Below are 22,511 nucleotides of genomic sequence, written 5' to 3'. Positions count from 1 at the left end.
CCTGGTGCCACTTACTGCAGAACTTGGGTGCCAAAGGGACATGAAGGGCATCCACTGCCAGTGGCTGTGAAAGTGACTGCGGTGCTCAATTTCTATGCCAGTGGCTCCTTTCAGGGCTCCACAGGTGACCTCTGTGGGATTTCACAATCCACCACCCACAAATGCATCCATGAGGTCATGGATACCATCTTCTCCATGGCACACAACTATGTGCATTTCGTCCGGGACCAGGATGCAAGGACCATTGGATTCACCCTGAGCTCGGGATTCCCACAGGTGCATGGTGTGATTGGCTGCACTCATGTGGCAGGTCTCCATCGCTACACTCAGTGGACTTCATCAACTGCAAGGTCCACTCACTGAACGTGCAGCTGGTATGCAACCACAGATACGCATCCTGCAGGTATGTGCACGGTTTCCAGGGAGTGTGCATGACGCCTACATCCTGAGTCACTCGCAGATCCCTGCAGTCTTCCAGGGGCCACAAAGGCTGCAGGGTTGAATCCTTGGGGAGTTTTTCTCTCCCTTCCTCCCTAACAGCACTATGGGTGCACCTGCACCATGTTATTGTATCCTAGTAGCCAGTTCGTTGGATCCTGTTCACACGCTTGTTGTGAGTGGTGGCCGAGTTGGTACTATTGATAGAGTTGATCAGCAGAGACTTGATAGGTGAAAACTCCTGGTTTATTTACAAAGGTACTCAGCAGCAACTAAACGTGTGCTTACACTTCAAACTCTATCTCTACACTACTACCTACTAACTTCTGAGTTAGCCCATGCTACTCTACTATTGGATACCAAGATTATGTGATCTCCCTTAATAACATTCTTCTTAAAAGTATATTACACATCAGATTACCACACACGTGAACTGTAGTGGTTCAAGAAGGCAGCTCACCACCACCTTCTCAAGGGCGATTAAGGATGGGCAATTAATGCTGATCCAGCCAAGGACACCCACATCCTGGAAATTAATTTAAAAAAACTTTCAGCTTTTATTTCAGGGGCAGAATCTTTGGCTTGGCGAGCAGGAGCGGGGGCGGGGCCCACTCGCCGAGGCGTAAGATGACGCACGGTGACATCGGGAATGCATCCCGGCGTCATCGCGTGTTATTCAGATTTTCAGTTCGGCAGGCACGCACCTGAGTCGGCTGTGCGCCCGTCGAACTGTCAAAGACCTATTAAGGCCAGTTAACTATCAATTGAAACTATTAACTGAGCTGCCTGATCAACCTTAAGGTTGGCGGGCAGGCGAAGAACCCAGGCGGCCTTCACATTTATCATGAAACCTCATCCACAGGCGGGATGAATTTTCATGAAGGTTTTTAAAGTCTTGTAAAAATTTTTAATGAAATTAATAGACATGTGCAGCTTATGTGACAGTTTCACATGAGGGGACATGTCTTAAATTTTTTTCCTTTATTAAATTTTTTTGAACTTTAATCTCCCTGAGGCAGCTCTGTACCCCAGGGAGATTTCTGTGCAGACCCTGACTCTCCCTCCTCCCCCTACCTGCACAGGGAGTTCTCAGCGCTTCCGGGCGTGCGTCATGCTGGACAGGCCTTAGTTGCCCCACCCACGTAAGATGGCGGCGCCCAGCCGATCGTGGATGGCGATTGGCTGCACGCACGCCCACACCCACTCCCGCCCAACCCCGCCAGAAGGGGAGAAAATTATCCCCCACATCTCTAGCATCTGCAGTATTTTGCTTTTACATAGAAGGCATATTAAGTTCCATCAACATATACATAATACAGAGATTCTTACGATCTAAATCAAGGCACCTATTCAGCTTGGCCTCAAGCATATTTTATGAGTAAACACAGAATAATATTTTGATGTAAACCCTTCAAAAACTAACCTTTTCTCTTTTCAGATGCTAGTAGACCTTTGTTGTATCTCCAGCACAAATTCTGTTTTATCGGTTTTAGTTTTCAGGTTTTCAGCATTTACATTCCTCCATGTTAGGCATAATATTTAATTTGTATCTAGTTTAAAAACTCAGTTGTCCAAGCTACCTGCAGACAAAAGGGAAGAGCATGCCTACTTGATAACTTGAATTTGGAAATTTGGAGCTGGGTTTTGGGTTGGGAATCCAACATTGAGGTCAAATGGGGGTCACAACTCCACAGAGATAAAAACAAAAAGCTTCTGCCGAAGGGCCATGAAGGCTCGAAACGTTAACTGATTTCTTCTCCACCGATGCTGCCAGACCTGCTGAGTTTTTCCAGGTAATTCTGTTTTTGTTTTGTGTCACAACTCCACGTTGGGCAGAAATTTTCTTTTGACGGGCGGGCGTGTGCCTCAGGGAGATCATGAACCGCTCACTTGCGCACATGCGTGAAGTTCGCGCTAGGCCCACTCACCCTCCATCTCCTGCACAGGCAGCGTTGAGCGCTGCCACTCACATTTCACGCTAGGCGGTCCTTAATTGGCCCGCCAGCATGAAATCATGGCCCGGTCCTGATTGCGGGCAGCAGTCAATTTCCTGACCGCCCCCACTGAGCCCGCCTGCTAAGGGCAAAATTCTGCCCCTTGTGTGGAGAACAGTCACCCAGGTGTTGTTTTGCCCCAAATTAGTGCCAGAGGGCAGGCTTAACATCTAGTTAAGCATGGAAGGTGGGCTTTCAAAGCTGGAGGGTCAATGGTGGGTCGTCCAGCTTGGAAGAAGCAGAAGGCTGCCATTTCAGGTAAGAGTGAGAGAGGACACCCCAAGATGAAGGTGCTCTCTCTCCAACTTGTTCAAATTTTAAATTAAAAATTGCTCTTAACAGCTGGGCCACCATTATTGTTAGGGGTGGGGAGGGAGGGGTGGACGCAAGGGGACTCCCTCTACATGGTTGCCTGCGGTTGGGGTTGAAGCCAGGCAGACAGGGAGGGGCTCAAAGCTTTCCTAGAGCAATGGCCACCAGGTCTGTTGCAGGGAGGCTGCCTCCAGGCAGATCGTCTAGCCCCTGATGCTTTGGCGGTTCTCCAAGGCTGACTGAAAATTCCAGCTGACCCCTGTTAGTAGGCCTTAAGTGGCCATTTACTCACCTTATTGACTACCTGTCATTTGTAGTTGGATAGCCCTGCTACCCCAATCATGCTTCTGGGAAAATGGCCTGGAGTGGGAGGTGAGCGGGGGTTGGGGGGGGGGGGGGGGGGGGGGATGCCAGCGAATTGGCACACTGGCCACTGGCACAAATATTTCCACCCACCACCGTGCTCACTCCCATCAGGGGCTAAAAATCATGCCCTTGAATTCAATTGGGGAAGTGGAAGAAGAAGAATGCTAATTTAAGATATTTTTATTTGCTTAAATTTACCAATTTGGTTTTTCTCTACTGTTTTTGGAGTAGATGAAATTCTCTTTTAATGGAAGATCGCTGAATGTCTGTTTTGCTGAGATAAACAACCTATAAATAAAATCATGAGAAAGCATAGCTTTAGCACAAGCAATTTCTGTCCATATGAATATTGTTAGTTGGTTTTTAATTATGGGAAAAAACAAGCAGCCACTTGTATCTTATTAAGAGAAAACTACACCCTCCTTGGTTTGCCCTTTTCTTCTGTCTCTTTATCACTTTTATTTTCCCCGTCCTGCCAAGATCAGAAATGTCTTTCAGTGTCTAATTGCAGTGATCTTCTTGCAGTAGCATTCCAACCATATTAATGCTTTGTCCTGCTGTGCTCGAATTCTATTTTTCTCTCAGTCTGCTCCTCTTCTGAGGTTACTTTTGCCTCAGGCATACCACATGTCTGTCTCAGTCAATTATTTCTCTTAGAAATCTCAGATGGTTGACAATTTAAGTTTCACCACCATCTAACATGAATACTATTTCATTATCTGGCTTAAGAATTCTTTTGAGTAGCATGGATCCAGGATTTCTATACGGCTCTCAACTGGAATTATTTTTTTATTTGTTCATAGCCAGCATTGATTTCCCATCCCCATTTGTCCTTGGGCAGGTTGTGGTGAGCCTCCTTCTTGAATCGTTGCAGAGTGCAGGTGTAGGTACACCCACAGTACTGTTAGGGAGGCATTTCAAAGTTTTTGGCACAATGATGATGAAGGAATGGCGATATAATTCCAAGGAGAGAATTCTCCCCCTATTGGGGGGGTTGTTCGGGGGGGGGGGACGGGGGGCACAGACGGGCGCGGACCCGATCAGCGCCCCCGATTGGGTCCACACCGCCATTTTACGTGAGCGGGCCAATTAAGGCCTGCCCAGCATGATGCGCACTCGGAAGCGCTGTGCGCTCCCTGTGCGGGAGGGGGGTGTGTTCTGTGAGTCGGGGCCTGCGCTCTTTCACGCATGCGTACCTCTGTGCCTCAGGGAGATAAGTTTTAAGTTTAAAAAATGTTAATAAAGGGAAGAAAAAAATTAAGACATCCCCTCGTGTGACAGTGTCACATGAGCTGGGACATGTCAGTGAACTTTAATGAAAAAATGTATTTAATTTATAAATCCTTCATGAAACCTCATCCCGCCTGTGGATGAGCTTCCATGGAAAATGTGAAGGCCGCCTGGACTCTTCACCTGTCCGACAACCTTAAGGTTGGACGGGCAGCTTTCTCAATAGGATTAATTAGTTAATTAATGGCCTTAACAGGCCTTTGACAGTTCGGCAGGTGCGCAGCGGAGTCGGCTGTGTGCCCACCAAACTGAAAATCTAAATGACGCGTGGTGACGTCGGGACGCACGCCTGACGTCACCCCGCATCAATTTACGCCTCGGCCCCAAGTCAGGATGGTGTGTAATTGAAGGGAAGCTTGCAGGTCATGGTGTGCCTATGTGCCTGCAGAGGTTCTGCAAATCTCCCACCGTGTTGGCATCAATGTTCTGAATGAGGGTTTTAAAGGGACCATCATATGTAAATATAATCAATAGGTTGCAGACTGGTTTAAATAGGTTAGGGCAATAATTGTGGCAGATGCCCTTTAACGTGGGCAAGTATAGTGTAATCCCTTTGAGGTTAGTCACTCCAGGCATACTAACACCACAAAACATTACCTGTTAAATATAATACATCAAGTCGCAGGCCTGGTGGCATGCTTGCAGACAGACCCAGACCTCCCTATTGCTTGCCATTTCAACACACCACCCTGCTCTCATGCCCACTTGTCCATCCTTGGTCTGCTGCAATGTTCCAGTGAAATTCAACGCAAACTGGAGGAACAGCACCTCATCTTCCGATTAGGCACTCTACAGCCTTCCGGACTTAATATTGAGCTCAACAATTTCAGATCATGAACTCTCTCCTCCATCCCCACCCACTTTCTGATCCCCCCCTTTTCCAATAATTTATAATTTTTTATTTACAACTATTTTTTTTTCTTCCCTCCTATTTTTAAATTTATTTTGATCTATTGTTTCATCTCCACCTTTTAGCCCATTTTGATCCCTTCCCCCCACCCCACCTGCACTAGGGCGACCTGCCACTAGCTTGCTTCCCTTAATGTCCCCATTAGCACATCTTTTAGATAATATCACTACCATCAACACCCCTTTGTCCTTTTGTCTATGACATCTTTGGCAGTCTCTTCTTGGCCTCCACCTATCACTGACCCCGTATCGAGCTCTCCTGACCCACCCCCTTCCTCTAGCTTATATTTCATCTCATCTCTATATGTCTTAGTTCTGATGAAGGGTCATACGGACTCAAAATGTCAACTGTATCCCTCTCCGCAGATGCTGTCAGACATGCTGAGTTTTTCCAGGTATGTTTGTTTTTGTTCAAGATTTCCAGCATCTGCAGTGTTTTGCTTTTACAATAGAAATCTTCACTGGCTACAAGAGAGAAAGATACAAACATTACAAAAAAGAGCGAGGATTTATTTTAACAATATCACTTTAGACAGAAATGAATGTAAAAAGCATCTCCCAGCGCTATGAGAACTCTATATAAACCATAGAAAATCATTATACATTGTTGATTAGTTTATTGATTTAGATAAGGATTCCCCTTTTAAACTACACATCATTAAACAAAGCTAAGAGGAACAATGTTAAATGCAAAGTTAGCTATAAATCTACAGAATACAGAGTGAGCAAAGATCCTATGTCTTGCCACCAAAGTGATAGTCTAATAGTTTCACTTACAATTGAACTTTCTCCAGCTCATTTAGAAACATGATGCCAGATTTTCATCAAGTAGATATCATGAGTTGAAAATTTTCCCAACTCTGCAATCCTGTTTCTGTCCTGGAGGAGCTTGCCTGCCCTATTTTCATATCGGGGAGGCAGGCATGGGCTGGAGGATGTCCTGCTGTCTCTGTAGGCAGGCCTGAGGTGATAACGGAGACAGGCGGATGATGAGATTGACAGGCTAGAAGGCCCAACTCCGTTTACTGGGATATCGGTCCAGTTGTATTCATGACTATTAGGCTCTCTAGCCATCTGGAAAAGCAGATCAACTTGCTCAACTTGCTTTTCTTGATACTGTTGCCAGATGGCCTCATTATGAATGCTTGACTGAGCTCCAAGAATGGTTAATGGACTTGGCTCAGCAGGGATCTGTTTACTTGTTTAGCTTGAAGGGAGTGCTAGCTTTATATGATTAACATCTTTATTACCTTGTAATAACCTGATATTTCTTTGGAGAGTTTTTTTCAATACTCATGTGTTTATTTGGACATGATTAAGAGATGTGAAGTGGATTGAAAGTTTCTTTAATAGGACTTTCACTGCTTGTGATTGATTTATGAAAAGGTAAGACTGACAATGCTTTTCAAAGAGAATGTTGAATGTCTTTTGTTTTGATTCCGGACTCGAGACTAGAATTCACCCCATGGTTCTCGACTCCTGAGAGCCACATTTCTTAACAAAATGGGCCTGGCTCCATCAAAATTGTGGGGGATTTTAACTACCCATTCCGCAATGAAGCTGCCAAAGATGGGGGTACTGTGTGTGGGCTGGCTACCCACACTCTTATCCCATGCTAGCAAACTTTCTAGAAGTGGGGATGGGGCAGGAATCCTGGAATCAGGTCCTGCTCAATATTTTTAAAGTCCGCCCAACTCAGACTGATGCCACAAAAATCGGGGCCATTGAATGCTGTGGGATGGCTGTCGTGAGATAGGTGCAGCTTGCAGGGGCAGCAATCTAGCTTGAAGAGACTCTACTAATAAAATGGCACACCATTTAAAAATGCTTCATCCATTGTGCTTGACATTAGGCATTAGGTGGAAATTGATGAGTTGACAGTTAAACTTGCCCTATGTTACTTACTAGTCCTGGATCTGACTGAGATTTTAACTTGAACCAAAGAGCCGGTGTCAAAGACACGGATCCAAAGCTAGTGGGCTCCTTTTGAACATATCCATATCAGGTTCAGATGACATCATCGGGATCCAACTGCAATTTCTTCTCAGCTACCTGAGCAGAAAGTGGCAGTGAGTTTCCTGCCAGGCCAACCCAGTGTCAAGAAGGTCAGGACCTGGAAAAGGTCAAAAATGTAGGTTTTCAAAATTTGTTTTTAACTTTGATACTATATGGTCCTAGCCAGACAGCTTAAACGCTTTCTTGTCTTTTCTGTAACCGCCTTGTTTATGCATTTTCATGAGTTATCTCCCATGTTCACCAGGTCTGCATCTTGATGTATTACATTTAGTAGGTAATGTTTCATGGTGTTAATATGCCTGGAATGACTACTGAATTTGTACTGTGGTGTGATTCATTCTCAATATGTAAATTAAATATTGTACAAATGTAAATAAGCAAGGAGGTGGTGATGAACCTGTGCAATTTGTCAGTCTTGGCTCAGTGTAGTACTCTTGTCTCTGAATTAGAGAGTCATTGCTTCAAGCACCACTCCAGAGACATGAATACATTTAGTGCTGTATGGTTAGACATTTAGCTAAGATGTTAAACTGAGGACTTATTTATCTTCTCAGCTGGCTGTAAAAGATTTCATAGCACTTCTTGGAAAGAATGCAGGGGAGTTTTTCCCCTCTGTCCTGGGTAATACTTATCCCCCAACTAACATTACTAAATATATAGTTCTTCTGGCCATTATCTTATTGCTGTTTGTGGGACCTTGCTGTGCACAAATTGGCAGCCGCACTCCTTACATTTCAAAGTATTTCATTAAAGCCCTGAGGTCAAGAAAGGTGCTACATAAATGCAGAACACAGTTAGGTTACAGTTGCTGAATACTGAGTGCAACTTTATTTACAAGAATATTCGGGCCATGAGAAAAGTCCAATATTATTAGGATAATACCGGAATGAGAGACTTGAAGAAAAGGGCTGTATTTACTGGAGCAGAAAAGATTAAGGGAGGTTTCAATACAAGTATTTAAAGTTATATAAATATTTGAGAAGTCATGAAAGATTATCTCCACTGGTTAATGAATTGGTAACAAAGTAATAAATTTAGGATTAATACTAGAGGTGTGTATAGTATGGGGGATATTGTGGGAGGGGGTAGTTAAAGGAAACTTTTCCATCCAAGGGGTAATAAAAATATGGAAAGCTTTACCACAAGCAACTACTGCAGTCAGTAATTAATTCAAGGAGTTACATTAAACCATCACAGAAAGAAGTTATAAAAGGTACAGTGAAATGGCAGAACAATGGGATCACAGCAAACAATACTGGTATGGAGCTAGCAGTGATGCAGCTATTCCAGCCAGTATGACACCCTTCTGTACTTAAATATATGACTTAATGCATAAATACATTAGGCATATAAGACAGTTTACACAGCCTGAGTTTCAACCAAAAGCAAAAAAATAGGATTGTAGGGTTAGGGTGGAAAAAAGGGAGGAAAACTTTTGAGCCAAGGAGAAATAATCATTTATTATAAATCAGCTAAGATAAATGGATATAGTCGTTTGGTTGTACAGAACTTGAGTACTGCTGAGAGAAGAGCTTGGAAGAGTGTCCTGCAGTCAGCATCGTGGTGAAGCGGCTGGGAAGAGTGTCCTGCAGTCAGCATCACGGTGAAGCAGCCTGGGAAGAGTGTCCTGCAGTCAGCATCGCGGTGAGGCAGCCTGGGAAGAGTATCCTGCAGTTAGCATCGCGGTGAAGCAGTCCGAGAAGAGTGTCCTGCAGTCAGCAACGTGGTGAAGCAGTCTGGGAAGTGTGTCCTGCAGTCAGCAATGCGGTGAAGCAGTCTGGGAAGAGGGTCCTGCAGCCAGTTCTTGTTGAAAATAACAAGAGTGACATCACAAGACAGTGCGAGAGAGTGGCAGAGAGATCAGAACCAGTGTGAGTGCGGGGAGGCTTCAAAAAGTGACTTCAGCACAAAGGTGAGATCTGATTGGTAAGTAGTGGTTAAGTGTTTTTCTCCAGTTTAAAATAGATTAAGCTAAGGAAAGTTAAGAGTTTAGTTTTTATTTAAAGTACATAAACAATTTAACTTTTTTTTACTGTATTTAACTTAAAGTAAGGTTTTTTTTTCAACTAGAGCCATGGCAGGGCAGCTCAGTCCCATGTTATGTACCGCCTGCAACATGTAGGAAGTCCTAGATGCTCCTGACCGACCACATGCACAGGAAGTGCCACCAGCTGCAGCTACTTGAGCTCCGAGTTTCAGAGCTTGAGCAGCAGCTGGAGGCACTGAGGTGCACCCGCGAGACTGAGAATTTCGTGGATAGCATGTTTTTAGACGTGGTCACCCCACAGCTTATAGAAGTGCAGACAGAGAGGGAATGGGTGACTATCAGTCAGGAAAAAAGTATGAGGCAGGTAGTCAGTAAATCCCCAGGTGCATCTCACTCGAGAACCATTTTTCTGTGTTGGAAAACGGTGAGAGGGACAGTTCCTCTGGGGAGTGCAGCCACGGTCATGGCACTGTAAGTGGCTCAGCTGCACAGGCGAGGAGGAAAAAGAGGGGAAGAGCAATAGTGCTAGGAGACTCAATGGCAAGGGGAACAGACAGGCATTTCTGGGGCCGTAGACACGACTCCAGGATGGTGTGTTGCCTCCCTGGTGCCAGGGTCAAGGATGTCACTGAATGGCTGCAGGGCATTCTAAAGGGGGAGGGCAAACAGAGGTCGTGGTGCATATTGGTACCAACAACATAGGTAGAAAGAGGGATAAGGTCCTGCAAGCAGAATTTAGGGAGCTAGGAAGCAGATTAAAAAACAGGACCCCAAAGGTAGTAATCTCTGGATTACTTCCGGTGCCATGCGCTAGTGAGTATAGAAATAGGAGGTTAGCCCAGATGAATGTGTGACTGGAGAGATGGTGCAGGAGGGAGGGCTTTAGATTTCTGGGACGTTGGGACTGTTTCTGGGGGCAGTGGGACCTATACAAGGCGGACGGGTTGCACTTGAACTGGAATGGGACCAACATCCTTGCAGGGAGTTTTGCTAGTGCTGTTGGGGAGGGTTTAAACTAATTTGGCAGGGTGCTGGAACCCTGAGAGGAGGTTCAGCAGGGGGAGATGCACAGCCAAAATTAGAAGAGAAAGCAAGTGAGCCTGGAAGGCATAGAAATTATAGGCCAGTTAAGGCACAAGGGAGCTTGGCAAGGTTGGATGGTATTTGTTTTAATGCAAGGAGTCTGACGAATAAGGCAGATGAGTTGAGGGCACAAATTAACACATAGAAGTATGATGTCATTGCTGTCACTGAGACATGATTGAGAGAAGGGCAGGATTGGCAGCTCAATATTTCAGGATATAGGGGCTTCAGGCGAGACAGGGAAGCAGGTAAAAGAGGAGGGGGTATCACAATATTGATCAAGGAATCAATTACAGCAGTAAGGAGGGATGACATCTTAGAAGGCTCCTCAAATTAAGCCATATATGTAAAACTTAAAAACAAAAAAGGAGCAATCACATTGCTGGGAGTGTACTATAGGCCCCCAAACAGTCAGAGAGAAATAGAAGAGCAGATATGTAGGTAAATTTCAGAGAAGTGTAAAAATAATAGGGTAGTAATAGTGGGGGATTTCAACTCCCCTAACATTAATTGGGTTAGTCATAGTGTGATAGGTTTAAAGGGAGTGGAATTCTTAAAATGCATCCAGGAGAGCTTTTTAAGCCAGTATGTAGAAGAGAGGGAGCGGTCTTGGACTTAATTTTAGGGAATGAAGCCGGTCACGTGGTAGAGGTATCAGTGGGGGAGCATTTTGGAGATAGTGATCATAACTCCGTTAGATTCAAGGTTGTTATGGAAAAGGACAAGGATGGGCCAGAAATCAGAGTTCTAAATTGGGGGAAGGCCAATTTTAATAAGATCAGATTTGATTTGGCCAGAGTGGAGTGGGAGCAGCTACTTTTAGGTAAATCTGTGTCAGAGCAGTGGGACTCGTTCAAGAAGGAAATAGGGAGATTGGATAAAGAGTAAAAGGGAGGCTTATGGCAGATATCGAGGGCTCAAAACAGCGGAAGCCCTAGAGGAGTGTAGAATGTGTAGGGGGGAACTTAAAAAAGGAAATTAAGAGAGCAAAAAGGGGGCAAGATAAAACATTGGCAGGTAAAATAAAGGAAAATCCAAAGTTATTTTACAAGTACATTAAGAGTAAAAGCAAACTAGGGAAAGAGTAGGTCCCATTACGGATCTTCATGGTAATTTGTGTGTGGAGCTGGAAGACGTAGGTAGGGTTCTAAATGAATACTTTGTGTCAGTGTTCACTAGTGAGAGTATGATTTGGGTATGGAAATCAGGCAGAAGGACTGTGATATAGTTAAAGAAATTAGCATGGAAAGGGAGGAAGTTCTAAGCAGTCTGGCCGGCTTAAAAGTAGATAAGTCTCCAGGCCCAGATGAAATGTATCCCAGGTTGCTGAGTGAGGCAAGGGAGGAGATAGTGGGGGAATGGGAATAATTTTCAATGCCTCTCTGGACACAGGAGAGGTGCCAGATGACTGGAGGACAGCCAATGTGGTACCGTCATTCAAGAAGGGAGGAAGGGATAAACCAGGGAACTACAGGCCAGTCAGTCTAACCTCAGTGATGGGGAAACTATTGGAAGCAATTCTGAGGGACAGAGTTAATCTACACTTGGAGAGGCAGGGATTAATCAAGGACAGTCAGCATGGTTTTGGTAAGGGGATGTCATGTCTGACCAATTTGATTGAATTTTTCAAAGAGGTGACCAGGTGTGTAGATGAGGGCAATGCATTTTATGTAGTCAACTTGGATTTCAGCAAGGCTTTGGATAAGGTCCCACATGGGAAACTGGTAACGAAGGTAATTGGCTGAGTGGCTGGAAGCAGAGGGTGATGGTCGAGGGGTGTCTTTGTGACTGGAAGCCTATGTCCAGTGGGGTTCCACAGGGATCGGTGTTGGATCCCTTACTGTTTGTGGTATACATGAACGATTTAGACTTGAATGTAGGAGGGTTGATCAGTAAGTTCACGGATGACACAAAAATTGGTGGGGTGATAAATAGTGAGGAGGATAGCCTTAGATTATAGGAGGATATAGATGGGCTGATCAGCGGCAAATGGGATTTAATCCAGATAAGTGTGAGGTGATGCACTTGGGCAGGACAAACAAGGCACGGGAATACACGATGAATGGTAGCACCCTGGGAAGTACCGAGGATCAGAGGGGCCTTGGTGTGCATATCCACTGGTCCCTTACGGTAGCGATACAGGTAGATAAGGTGGTTAAGAAGGCATATGGGATACTTGCCTTTATTAGCTGAGGCATAGAATATAAGAGCAGGGAGGTTATGCTGGAACAGTATAAAACAGTTAGGTCACAGCTAGACTATTGCATGCAGTCCTGGAATCCGCATTATAGGAAGGATGTGATTGCACTAGAGAGAGTGCAGAGGAGATTTACCAGGATGTTGCCTGGGCTGGAGAGTTTTAGTTATGAGGAGAGATTGGATAGACTGGGGTTATTTTCCCTGAGGCAGAAAAGATTGAGGGGGGACATGATTGAGGTGCATAAAATTATGAGGGGCATAGATAGGGTAATCAGGAAGGAACTTTTCCCCTTGGTGAAATGATCAATAACCAGGGGGCATAAATTTAAGGTAAGGGGCAGGAAGTTGAGAGGGATGTGAGGAAGATATTTTTCACTCAGAGGGTGGTGGGAATCTGGAACTCACTGCCTGAAAGGGTGGTAGAGGCAGAAACCCCCATAACATTTAAGAAGTATTTGGATGTGCACTTGCGATGCCAAGGCATACAAGGCTATGAGCCTAGTGCTGGAAAATGGGATTAGAATAGTTAGGTACTTGTTTGACCGGCGCAGACACGATGGGCCAAAGGGCCTTTTTCTGTGCTGTAGACCTCTATGACTCTATGACATATGGAAGCTTTTTGTCGTGCACTCTTCAGGACACTTTGCAAGAATACCAATATAGGGGGAAGACAACAATTTATACTGTATATGAAAACTGTGCTGATTGTTGCCGGTTGGCAAGTGGACTCTGATTTGTAGAGGCGTTGCCATGGAAAATGCACCACTGATGGTGACTGACAGTTATCTGCCAAGCATTGTTTGAAATTTAAACCAGGCACCTTGACCCTGATTGGTCAAGAAGACATTGCCCTGAGGAATGAGTCAGCGAATGACTGTCACTTATTTTGTTTACCTGAAACAGGCGCAATGTGTGCATATGTTCTTTCTGTCTGCAAAGAACAGGGCCCTGTGTATTAAAATATGTAGCTTCCACTACACGCAAATACATCACACTGCGAGCCCAACTGACAATCTTAAATTGGTTGTTAGCATAATTCTTAGCACACTGAGGATTATTTAGCAAATGTCCAATCGTGGAACCAGATTTAATGTTGGACACTGTGTTTTGAGGTTTTTTTAATTCATTCACAGGGTATGGGCTTTGCTGGCTGGGCCAGCATTTAATGCCCATCCCTAGTTGCCTTTGAGAAGGCGGCGGTGAGCTGCCTTCTTGAACCGCTGCAATCATAGACTGGTTGGGGACAGTCTGTACCTTTCCTGTTGCGAACAATGGCTGGGATGTTGTTTGAAACGATCCGCCAGTCTTTGGGACATAACATCACATTCCTAGCATCACACTGGCACTCAAATTCATATACCACATTACCCATTTGTGTGGTGTGCAAAACGTCTTTTTGGCTTGACAGCAGCTTCCTGTTAATGGTGAATACCACTTGTGTTGCTACTGCCTGGTAGCAGCATGAAATAGCTAGCTTCACCTGTTGTTCAAATTTTTGAGATCCCTTGCCCTGCCACGGTAATCTGAGGTAGATCTGGCACTTTTCAGGGCCAAAAGTGATGGCCTTTTCATATATAAATGGATATGGGGGATTCATTCCCTGTTCACCCTTGATTTTACCCTTGTGAGATTACATTTCCGGCTCAGTTAACGATAACTGGAAGCAGTAGCTCCTGTCACCCTTGTGGGACTAAATTGGCAACAAAGTAAAGACAAGAATCTTTCACTCTGCAGAAAAATTAATCTGTCACATTTAATTAAGTTACTATTCTAAATTCTTAGTAATAACACATAATCAAATTTAGTCTGAGATGTAATATATATTTGATGAAAATAAAGTGACTACCTTATAGAATTAATAAAATGATAATGACCTTTCACAAAGTATGAAAGATTTAAATATTTCAAGTTTAAGTGAAGATTAGTGAAAATGGAACCTTGTTATTGTGTGCTTTATCAATGTTGCATCTGAAATCGTCACCTTTCAACTTCACAGTCTTACAGAGTATCATATTATGGAAATATTGCTTACAGTTTAGCACTATGAAAGTAAGATAATACTGGTTACAATTGCAGAAGAGACAGGGTGTTAGATGTACAAAGGTGAAGTGATTTTTATATGTTCATGATAACACACAATTATTTTAGCATATTTAATGTAGAAAAACATACCAATGTGCTTCACAAGAGTGTAATCAGACAAAAATTGACACTGAGCTAAGATTTATGGAGGATGGAAGATGGAGGATGGGAGGTCGGCCATAGGAACATTGGAATAGTTGACTCTGGGGGTGACAAAGACATGGGCTTGGATGAGGGTTTCGGCAGCAAATGGGTGAGGCAGAAATAAAGATAGGCAATGTTGGGGAGAGTAAAAGTATACAGTCTTTGCGATAAAGAGGATATAGGAACAGGAGCTAAGTTTGGGATCAAGTGGGGAGGGGGGGGAGATGGAATCGCTAATATGGAGCTTGTGGCAGCGGCCAAAGCTGAAGGCCTTGGTATTCTCGATGTTCAATTGGAGAAAGTTCTGACACATCCCACACAGTACACAGCTGAGTAACAGCCTGACAACAAAGGAACAGTGGCGTTGTCAAGCTGGGTGGTAGAGAGGAGAAATTGGGAGTATGTTCTTGTACTTACTGTCGAGAGGCAGTATGTAGATGAGATCCATGAAAGTTCAAGGATAGATCCTTGGAGGACTCCAAAGATAATTTTGCGGGGGTGGCTTTGGTTAGCTTTTAGTGGTCACTTTATGTGTGTGATCTTATACAGCAGCCATTGACAGTCTATCTGAATATAGGGGCTTTATAATCAAGATCATTTTCTGTCCTCACCCAATATTTACAAACATGTGTTATCACCAAGAGTCACTAGAGAATAGTCAAAGGCCGAAACCTGAGCTGTCTTTTCTAATCCTCTGAACCACTTGTGGGCTGTAGAGACCAAATTCATTGGGAACTATACAAAGGCCATCTACATTTCATAAGCCAGGCCTGGCCAACTGGAGCCAATTCACCTGCTAGGACAAAGACCCCCACAACCTCCCTTTAAGATTTAATGTTTGGAACATTAACAATCTCAGGGTCCTAGACAAAGGCTTGCACACCCTTTGTCAAAACCAGAGTGGAGAGGTAGAAGTCATGTGACAGGAACCCCTAGCTAGTGGAACCAGTAATATTGCCTGTGGTACAGAAGAACCTCAGTCTGCCATTTTTCCGTCTACCTAGCAGCAGCTGAATACCCGGCCCCATCTACACTGTTTCTACTAGACCTTCTGTACCATCACCTAAAGACTCATTCATCTCTACGTATCTATTTCACTGTGGAAGTCAACTCTACTGGAATGATCCAGTATCATTTCAGTCTGCCAACCTCTGTGAAGGATTACACCATTGGACTTTGATTCTCGACTCTGGGCACGCGTAAAACAATAATTCTTTTCTCTATGGCCTTTGCCCTATAAATCTTTCTTTCTCTATCCCTCTCTTACTGTATAAGTGCACAGAGGGCTACAATGCGACTCTCCTCCTGCATTTTGAGTGTGTGCAAATAAAGTAACACTCTGAGTTCATCATATCTCAAGTTTGCTGTGGGGTTATCAATAAAAAATTGGATCACACCAAAACTGAGGGGTTAGGGAACACACCATCATTTATAAACAGGGAAATAAATCAAAACATTTTTCTGTTTACGGATGGATGGTAAGAGGAGAAATCAGGGTTGTTTAAATTAATACTCCTCCTGTCTGTAACAATATTAACAACCAATTTTCACTTCTGCTGGTGGGAATGGAATTGGAAGTGTTTTGAAAACTAGTGCTGAACTTACTGCCCTATTCGATCTCTGGACTTAACCCAGTCAACAATTCAATGTGTCTTGGGATTGGCTGTTGGAGTTGCTTCCTGTTTAAAGTGGGTACTTTATTAAGGTATGCAAATCAATGCTGTACATTGGATTCAGATGCAACCTGCAGGGACCAATTAATGGAGTGCACACCCTGCATTGGTATTGGGTCACAAGTGGCCCAATCAATAATCTTTAATGGGACTCCTGCAGACTGCTGTGAAAGAGGAGCCCTCAACATCTCTCCCATTCCAAATCAGACAGTTGCCTGCTACTGCTGGTTACTGCTTGCAACAAGTAAAGCCTAATTGGCAAAATGGATGTACGTCTCCTCACTGGGGACATCAGGCATGCGGTATCTACCACCACTTGATAATAATGAAAATCAGCCCTCATGAATAGCAGCTTTGTCTAGTTTAACCTTTGAAGCAAAGCTTATTATCAATAAAGTTCTGTTTCACAGCACCAGCCAGTTCCTGATGATTAACCACAGAACTCAATTTCCCATCCCATTATTCCGGATAATGAAGTGAGCACCCATTCATCAGATGGGCTCAATCCATTTACAATTGAAAATCAATACTATCCATGATGTGAACATGTTGTTGAAGGATTCACAAGAAACATAAGCTCTGTCCATTTCTCACACTAGTAGAAAATACATTTTGTACCAGTTACCAGAGTTAATAAGATCTTGTGATAGTGTAACAAATTGCAATATACTCTTTCAAGTTATCAGCAGTCACAGATTGCAACTCTTTGAGTACAATCACAGTTCTTGGTTTTCCAGGAGTGGGACATGAACCCACAACCCTCTGATTCAAAGGCGAGGGTGCTATGAACTGAGCCATGCACACACATACGGAGAGAATATTTGCCAACATAATACCAGCCATTGAACATTAAAAAAAAACTGTGTGTAATGTGCTCTGAAACTCATTGACATGAAATGCAGTATTATTATTGCCCATTGATGTCAGGTCCATGGCAATGTAGCTATGATGCAATACCGTTCTTTGAAAAACATTCCTGTTTCAAAGGTATATGAGTTCAACAATATTTTTAGAACTACAATAGAAGTATAAAAATTTCCAAAGCATAACAAGTCTGGGGAAAACACTTCCTTTGCTAAGGTGAGATTCATTCTTGTTGCATGAAATAAAACAGCACTGTTTACAAAGTGGATTGTCAAGCTGAAGCATATTTTAGGACTTAAACACAATAAATGCCCCAATGCTGCCTATGCTCACCAATTAGAAATCAGACTCTTAAGCCCCAATTTTAACTTGGGGTGCAAATTGGGGGGATGGGACACAAGACAAGTGGGAACCTCCAAAAGGTCGCCAATGTGGGGCAGACTGTTTTTTAATCCTGGGCCATGTTTCAATACAGTTAATGGGCTGTCCACCTGATTGCGTCAGGGACTGGGCAGTACCTCACTTAATGTACACAATTTCTGGTGGGTTTCCAGGGTTCTATTTAAAAAGGAAATGCAAATCTTAAAGTGAATTTGCACTCCCAGCTTTGGATACAGTAGTCATATCCTGGTTTCCTCGTGTTTCCCTGGAGGTCCTCTTGGATGAGGTCAGAGCATGGAGGTCCCCAGCACCTGCTGGAACATCCCCAGGGCCACACGAGCAGCAAGGATATGTATCCCTTGTCATTCTCTCCATGACTGTCAAGATCACCTATCAACACTCGTTTCAACACTCCATTCTGCACAATGTCCTCCCCTCCACCACATTGTGCCACATACATTACCATCAACTCCTTTCGGGACTCCTTCCTTACCTCACATTATACACATTCATCACCTCTACATTCGCAATCTATCTTGCTTTTTCTCCACACATGCAATATATGCACACGCCCTACACAACTTCAATTACCTTTTCAACAGCCTTTTATTCTATTGAGTATCAACAGTGACTCAGTAGTAGTGCTCTCACCTCTATGTTAGAAGATTGTGGGTCCAAGTCCCACTGCAGAGATAAGCTGACACTTCAGTTCAATACTGAGGGAGTGCTGTACTGTTGGAAGTCTTGTCTTTCATGTGAGACATGTTTGCTGTCTTGGGTGGATGTAGTAGATTCTATACCACTATTTTGAAGAGGAAATTGAGTTGGGGGAAGTAGATGGGGTTTTCACCAAGTTGTCCTGGCCAATGTTTATTCCTCAACTAGTGCCATTAAAAAGTAGATTTTCTTTTATTTGTTCTTGGGATGTGAGCGTCGCTGGCTAGGCTAGTATTTATTGCCCATCCCTAATTGCTCTTGAGAATGTGATGATGGGAATCTGGCCACTATCACATTGTTGTGTGAGGGAGCTTGCCATGTACAAGTTGGCTGCAGGCCTTTCCCACATTACAACAGTGACTATGCTTCAAAAGTATTTCATTGGCTGTAAAGTGCTTTGGGTTGTCATGAGGTTGTGAAAGTGTTATATAAATGCAAGTCCTTTCATTTTAATTTTTGTATATAGTGGACATACATGCAGCAGTAAATCCTTGTGACAGGAAGTGTCAAGGAGACAGTTTATGAAGGTTAAGGTACTTTCCCAGATCTGTTGAGCAGAACAGAAATGAGGACTTCAGGGCCCAGATGCAATAAGAAAACTCATCAAAAAGCAGAACACGGACGCTGGAAATCTGAAATAAAAACAGGAAACACTGGAAGTACGCAGCAGGTCAGGCAGCATCCGTGGAGAGGGAAACAGAGTTAACATTTCACGTCAATGATCTTTCATCAGAACTGGAAAAAGTTAGAAATGTAATAGGTTTTGAACAAGGAGTGAGTGGGACAAGGACAACGGAAAGTCTGTGATAGGAAGAGATGAGAGTTAGTCTTACAGGGTCACAAGGCTCTTGTCACAATGTTGCGATGCAGCGCTGTGCGCCCCATCACCTAAACGCTCACTGAGATGTGTGTTGCTAATTGCAAATGGTGATTTTTGACAGTCAACTGACCCTTTGAGCATGCTCTGGAAGTGCACCTCGTAACTTTAGACAATGTTGAGGGAGCAATGGGATAGAAGCGAGAATGTACTGAAGCTGTAATCTTTTTATTAGCAACAACTCACCACCTTGGGGGCTTCACGGTTTCTGAGCATTTTGGAGTTCACAAGGGCCAGGGCTGGCCATGAAAGCACAACGATTATCTTGAAGAGGAGGCGTTTTAATGTCTCGCACACAAGTGGTCGAACATCGTCATCTTCAGGTGTCCACATGCATAAAGGTGAGGATAAAAGTGGGCCAGCATCCCTAACTGACAGCGCTGGGTGTTAATGTGATAGAGAATAAGATAACACAGGGGACTGAGTCATCTCTAAATAGATACACACCTGTGGAACGTCCTGGGCTGCCTTGGCCCAATATTCCCCGATCAGTTTCACCATCGAGGTTACACAGAATGCGTTGTCCCATCGCTGGAGATGGATCTCCCTGAGGAGCTTTATCGGATTGAAGGCATACAGCTACGAGCCCACTGAGGATAATGGAACAGCTCCTGACTCTTGCAGGCTGCTACTGCAACTGGGATGCTGGAGATACGCTTGAAGAGGCAGCACCTCCTGACGTCTGATGCCGGGTCTCCCTCATCCAGTTAGCATCTCATCTCAGCAAGGGCACATGCTCCCGAGGCTTCATTATCCTTCAAAGGATCAGGACAACGTGGGCCTGATGTCTAACAATTCACTCTCACATTGAAGTACATGGTTGAAATGAGAGGAATAGCAACACTGGTGTTCATGTTGGCCCATGATGGAGGGCACTTGTTCAAGAGGGTACTCACTGCAACTCATCATCCTCCTCGTGGAATCTGGTGGCTATGAGGGCCTACGTGCATGCTTGCCTCATTTGACCCATGCTGTGGCTTCTTCCTCTGCAGCCTTGGCTTTCTCGAATACAACGCCCTCATTCCCTTTGACATCCTCCTCATCGGAGGAGATGTGCAATTCCTCCATGTCAGCATTTGGCAAGTCCTCCCCTCTTTGCAGTGGCAGGTTGTGCAGCACGCAGCAAGCCATGGTGATCCATGAGACACTCTAGGGACTGTACTGGAGTGCTCCACCAGATCTGTCCAGGCATCGGAATCACATCTTTAAGACACCTACGGCCTGCTCCACCAATGCTCGAGTAACAATATGAGCTTTGTTGTATCTTCTCTCTGCAGGATTCTGTGGCCACCGCATGGGTGTCATCAGCCAGGTACATTGTGGGTACCCCTTGTCACCAAGGAGCCAAACCTGGATACTGTGTGGTCCCTCGAAGATGTATGAGCCATGGACATTTCCTGGGTATCTGGTGCAAACCTATATGATAAGTTTCTTACAGTCACAGACGAGCTGTACATTGAGCGAGTGGTAGCGTTTCCTGTTTATGTGTTGGAGTGTCTGTTGCCAGGAAACTTTTATAGCATGAGTGCAATCGATGACACCCTGCACCTATGGGAATGCAGAAATCACTGCAAAGTCCAGTGTTCTGGTGTCCTGACTTGCTTGGTCTCTATTGAAGTTGATGTAATTGTGGGCCTTGGCAAAAACGACTGTTACCTCATGTATGCATTTGAGAGTGGATGCCTGAGAGATCCTGCAGAGGTCCCCAGTAGAGCCCTGAAAGGAACAACTCACATAGAAGTTCAGTGTGGCGGTTACTTTCACAGCCAGTGGAAATAGGTGCATTCAGAAATAATTCTGTATTTTTATTCTTTTTGCAACTTCTAGCCTTACCTGATGGTGGACTCTTAAGTTTGTATGCTCTTTCCCCTCCTCCCACACTCAGATTATTAATTTCCTTATTACTACTTTTCTCTTTTTGCCTTGTCCTCTCTATTTAATTTATCACATCTTCCCTCACTTGATCCCTTGCCCCCTCTATTTAGTTTAAAACCTTCTCTCCCACACAAGTTATATGACTTGCCAGGACACTGGTCCAGCATGGTTCAGGTGAAGACTATCCCAATGGTCCAGCTCCCACTTTTCTCAATACTGGTACTGGTGGCCCATGAATCAAAACCGATTTCTCCCACATTAATCTTTGAGCCTGAACCACGAGCAAATTAACGTGGGGTAAATAAGATTAGAGAGTTTAATGCACCGCTCAAAGATTGATGTGCAAAGATTATTACCTTTTGCTTTTTAATTTAACCTCTAGATTCTCAAGATTTTTCATTTGCAACTGAAGCCTCACTACCTCCAGATGTGACTCACTAGTTTCAGGTATCCCTTCCAACTTTAAATGCTGTGCTATTAATTCAATTATGTCTGCTTTCTTTGCCCATGCAGTTAATCCTAACTGCAATTTATCCATCATTTCTGTTAACTGAGCCTTAGTTACTTTTTGTAAACCAATCAGGATTATATCTTCTACTCCCAAAAAAGTCTTAGCAATTGTTAAAGCCGTATTTGCAGTCTAACCACTTTAAAACCTCTCAACACCAACTCCTAAGTTCAATGTTCTTCTTGCACTCATAGCCTTAAGATTCACCAACTTCAAGCCAGATAGATTCTTAATATATGAAACATCCAGCAATATTACCACAAGCATCCATAGTTGCTGTAAGGGAGGTATTTCACTGGTTCTCTCTCCCTCTCACTCGACAATGGAACTCCAAAGGATTTTAACATAACCCTGGTTACTGGAACAGCAAACTTCTCCAGGCTGGCTAGAGGTTTTTTCCACAAGCCTGTTTCACACAGTGCACCTTTCAAGATTTCATACAGCCACACCCCACACAACTTTTCATCTCTCTTTAAATATATTTCCTCCGTTTGATCTGTAAATCCCATTGTTTCAACCTTTCTTTGGAAGTTACTTTTCCAATAATATAAAAATCTTTCATTTTGTTTTTATGGTCAGCACTTTTGGGAAAAATAAACTTAATAAAGTTGCCTTACTTATCTTGCCAGTTGTAAACATCTTATCACGTCTCTTTGAAAATCAAACAACCTTTCAACTTATCTAAAAATGCAAATTCCATTCACACGGTATTGGCTGAGACTTCATCCTAGCTTACCATCTCCATTTCAAATGTCTGTTTTACACCTAACCCCTTTTGATGATTCCAGCCTTGCAG

At 43.9% G+C, this 22,511-nt stretch overlaps 1 protein-coding gene across 3 annotated transcripts in view; it reads left to right on the top strand.

Annotated features, from left to right (window-relative positions):
* The window catches only part of calcr (calcitonin receptor), a 418,788-nt gene that overhangs the window by 67,118 nt on the left and 329,159 nt on the right, over positions 1-22,511 (top strand). The window contains exon 2 of one of the 3 annotated variants that reach the window (XM_078538748.1): positions 21,590-21,654. The exons of the other annotated variants lie outside the window; for them this stretch is intronic. The gene's annotated coding sequence lies outside the window, so the exon portion shown is untranslated. The remainder of the gene's footprint in view (positions 1-21,589; positions 21,655-22,511) is intronic. 3 annotated transcript variants of the gene reach the window in all.

The sequence above is a fragment of the Cetorhinus maximus genome, chromosome 3 (genome assembly GCF_964194155.1).
Source record: "Cetorhinus maximus chromosome 3, sCetMax3.hap1.1, whole genome shotgun sequence".
In the NCBI taxonomy this organism is placed as follows: domain Eukaryota; kingdom Metazoa; phylum Chordata; class Chondrichthyes; order Lamniformes; family Cetorhinidae; genus Cetorhinus; species Cetorhinus maximus.
The sequence above is the reverse complement of the archived record's forward strand: the minus strand, read 5'-3'. Positions and strand labels throughout refer to the sequence as shown.